Here is a 4736-nt window from a genome sequence, read left to right on the forward strand (position 1 = left end):
CCGAGACCGGGGAGTCTGGGTCCTCCGGAGGACCCGGCCTGTCGTTTTGGACACAGCCATTGTCAAAAGTGAAACCCAAATTTCTGACAGCAGAGCAGCTTTATGAAGCCAAAGGACCAAGACTGTCAGGAGAAAAGCTGATGACTTCTGTCTTACTTATAGTAAATAAAGAATGCATAATCCAAAGAAAACTAAGTTTCCTTTCTTTCTGTGTTAAAGAAGCACTGAACTTCCATAATTTATTCCATTTACACATGCTGAGCAAGGCTTCACATACTGTATTTAGCCTTTTCACACGTATTTGACTTGATGCAGCGTGGCAGTTGTGCCTCAAGGCTTGCATGTTCATTTACTCCTCAAGCATCCGTCAGTGCAGATGATTTACTCGGAGGGATTTCACACACCTCTGCAGGACTGATACCATATTTTGACATGAAATATCTTCAGAAGACATAAAAAAGACAAATCTGTGTGCTTGTTTATTGATTTATGAAACTAGAAAATAAATCAGTTTTGAGTGTGAGTAAATGAACAAATTTGGAAGTTTGAGAAACTTTCAGTTTTCTATTAGAAAAATTTTAAGAATGTAATTCCAGTTARCAACGAATTTTATCTGGATTTTTTTTACTGTTACAACACCAATAATGATATGTATTTTAAAAATAATGGTCTTAGTATATCGGTTTCAAAACAAGATCAAAATTACATTTTAGCTGATATAAGATTGTAAGACTTGGATGAACAGTTTTTGCAGTAAAGCGACTCGTGCAAAAGGCTCCTGAAGCTGACCAATCAGAGCAGACTTCTTTTCAGACCCAGGAAGGAGCTGCTTCCTTAAACTAAAATCATTTATGGAAGCAGATTATGGGAAACTAAATTCATCAGACACAAGTACCAAACAAAACATCTTGTAAACAAATGTCTCAACTGACTTTGAAACTGTGTGAAAAATGAYGGAGTCATGCAACACCTTATCAGACAAACCTGTGAGGTAACTTCTGAGAAAAAGACAGCAGGGACTCATTATTCTAGTCTTGTAAACCTGGTTAGGTGGAGAATCAAATTTGACTTGTTAATTGTTTAATAATTGCAGCCTAATTTGGTCTTTACCTTGCTTCATTATGGGTCAATGATTCAACAACAAGCAGCTAAACAAGTCCACCTAGATCTGAATAAACATCAGCAGATCAACATAAAATKGCAATAAGTTATAAACTTGAAGGCTGAATAGAAATAAGCATCTATAAGTTGTTTTCTGGGATTTTTGCTTTTTTGTGTGTCTGATTGTCACACAAGTAATTCACAGATACAAACACAAATACGACAGGACAGTGAGGGATGTTTTAAGTCATCAGAGGCCATAAAACCAGAGCCTGTCCATTCTGTCTCCATGGACATGGAGGGAGATTGATTTGTATTTCTTAATTATTCCAATCAGACTGATAAATAAAACTGTAGTTCAGAATTTCCCTAATTGTTTTGTTCATCTCTCTGACCAGCTGCTCATAGATTTTTTTCCTTTTTATATTAAATATTTTCTGTCTGCTCAGTCTCAGGCAGGGTTCTTTCTTTGAATCAAATCCAGGAATCAACATCAGACCTGCAGGAAACAAACATGGAAAATCATCAGTAACAGAGCAAATAGTTTTTAAAAGTGACGTTGATTGTCTTGGAGTCAGAAGATTGTCTTGAACAGTAAAGGGTAGATGCTCTCCTGTATGGCTTTGTTGACAAACTGACTTATTAAACYACACACAGATTGAGTGGATTCATGCATCAGGATAAAAAGTTGAAGACAAAGTGACGTACATTAAAATCAAATTGTTAAAAAGGTTTAACCAAAGAGAAACCAAGAAAGGCAGAAGAGAAAAGAATTAAAAGTCTGGAGACACTCTGTGTGACAGAATGTGGCGAAACATTAACAAATGGATAAATAAAACAAGCAGACATTGTTGTATAAAGTATCTCAAAGGGATACTTGAGTAAAAGTACAAGTATCTTATCATAAAATGCTTTTGTAAAAGTTAAATTCTTCTCTAAAAATATTACTTGAGTAAAAGTATTAAAGCAGTGCTGGCTCTAGCCACTTTGGTGCCCTAGGCGAGTAGAATCGAACCCCCACCCCCAACTATGTCCCACCCACCCCAGTTTAAACCCATAAAAACAAGTTTGACTGTGAAAGGTACTTTGGTAAACTTAGATTTATTTGCTTTCCCAGAAAGCAAATACAGTAAATAATAACATACATGTCAGCTTGTACGGATTGTCCATAAGTTATAAGGATTTTACGAAATTTTGCAGGTATACGGACGTGTAGGGCAATCTCACTGATTTTTACAAGTCTAATGGATTTTTTTCAAAACCTTATTTTCAAAATTATCTAACATGTCAGAGCCTTTAGGATGATTTAAAAAACAATAATTAATCTTCCAACCTGTTCTGCCAGTAAAATTAAGTTTTGAACTTTTTCCGCTCTCCTTTCCCACTGAGCAGGACGACGAGTCAGTGCAACGTCAATCAAATGAGAGAGAGGGTGGGGGCGATTGCTGCATTGGGGGGGGATGTTTCATGAATAGTTTATTTTTCCTGTAATACTTCATTATAGTTTTTTAAGACAATGCTAATTGAAAGGGGCGCTGAGCAGAGTTAAAACSAGGGATTACAAATAATTACTATTTTTTCTTCTGCATTTTGGCGCCCCCTCCAGCAGATGGCGCTCTAGGCGACCGCCTAGTTCACCTATGCTAAGAGCCGGCTCTGTATTAAAGTGTCTGACACTTTTTGTACTTAAGTATCAAAAGTAAATTTCTGACACAAAACCTACTTAAGTATTAAAAGTAAAAGTACTGAGTAAAAGTAAGCAGTTAGATTTTCCAAAATGACATTTATTGGGAGGTGACTTCTCCAAAAAATATTTTTTCTAATGGCGTGCAGCTGTGATGGGTTGTGTACACCTGTCAGAATGGTATATATTTATACTTCTCATCTAACCACAATTAAATTCATTCTATCCAGGAGACACAATTTATCAGGATAGTATTTTTTTAAGTAATAACAACTTGGAATAAAATAGGAGTAAAAACTTTCTACTTCTTACTTTTTAAAAAATGTAGTAAGTAGAAAGTACAGAAAATTGTGTAAAAACATAATGAGTAAAAGTAAAAAGTACGTTGAAAAAAATTTACTCAAGTAAAGTACAGATAACCAAAATTTCTATAAGCAGTAACAAAGTATTTGTACTTTGTTACTTTACAACTCTGCAAGCAGAAATGATTGAATATATAAAACTTTTTTAAATATGTTGTAAAATTTTATATACATACAAAGTAGCCTCTATTATCTTAACGATACACTGTTGGACTTAATCTACGATGACAGGTTGTTTATATATAAGAAAAATTCTAGGTATTTCAGCTTTCATTTATCCATAATTAGCAAAACAACCACAGTACATTTGTGCAGATTATAAAAATAGAATAAAAAAACTGAATGGTCAGATGACTCAAGTTAATCTTTTGACAAACTGAGCTACAGTTACTGTTATCTGAGTCATACTTTCCCTAAAGATAACCTGCGACACATTTCCCACTTTTTATAGTCAAGTGTCCAAACACGGCCAGTTAATCTTCAGGGTTTTATTTTCACTGATCTGCGTGACTCACAGTCACTGGAGAATATAAAAATATAAAGACAAGCCTATAATCACCCTTGTGACACAGGTGTTTCCACAATGGAAATTATTATTTTTTTACATTTAACTCATGGCAGCACATCTGAGACAGGCGGGGTGAGCGTAAAGCTGCCTTCGAGCAAGGCATCACACAGTGACAAGCTTTTAGGCTCATCTTTTTCACTTCCTTGCAACTGTGGCACGGACCACCGAGCTACTGCAGCCCCCCAAATAATGAACAGTAAAATAATATCTCATTAAACATGCACACACTTGTACTGCCATCTGGTGTTTACTTTGCACCATGAAACAGTCACTTTTTACAGTGTGTAAAATATATTGTTTTTACAATCACATTATTGAAAACTAGATGATGATACCTATTAATGCAATTAATTTACCATGGCTTCATTAATTATGTTAAATTAATTATATTTAATCTGTTCTGAAAAACACAAACCAGAATAAAGCCTCAAAAACTTAGTTTAAAAGGATATAATAACTCATAGAAATGCAACATGAAGTCCAGCTTTAATATTTCACATGACACCTGACTGTGTCAAAAACCGTTTCCCTGAGTCTGTTCGTATTAAATCAATGTATTTTAAAGTCAGTAATAATCCAGCAGAAATTAAGTAAAACAATGCAGTATTACCTTGTACTCAAATGTGATTTATAATCCTGCAGTTTTTATATATAAAAATGACCTCTCATCGTGAACTCATTTAATATAGAAGTGTGACTTTAAACATAAAGCCCAGACAGAAATAAAGGTTTTAATTTCAAAACTTTTTTTATTTTCTGACATTACAGGAACACTCTTGAAAATAAACAAAACGTTGTTCTGCTGGTCAGAAACTAATTTTGACTAAAAGTAGACCAGCTACTGTTAATACAATTTAAATGTGTCYTAACACAAAACTTCTTGTCACAGATTATTAAGAGTTTTGCAGCCGAAGTTGTAAAAGAAGTGTCACAAAACAGCAGCGCTAAACATTAACATCATCCATAAAGTTTACTTTGGACACATTATTGATGCCGAATAAGTTTCTGATTAAAACAAAAT

The sequence above is a fragment of the Austrofundulus limnaeus genome, unplaced genomic scaffold (assembly GCF_001266775.1).
Source record: "Austrofundulus limnaeus strain Quisiro unplaced genomic scaffold, Austrofundulus_limnaeus-1.0 Scaffold84, whole genome shotgun sequence".
Taxonomy (NCBI): domain Eukaryota; kingdom Metazoa; phylum Chordata; class Actinopteri; order Cyprinodontiformes; family Rivulidae; genus Austrofundulus; species Austrofundulus limnaeus.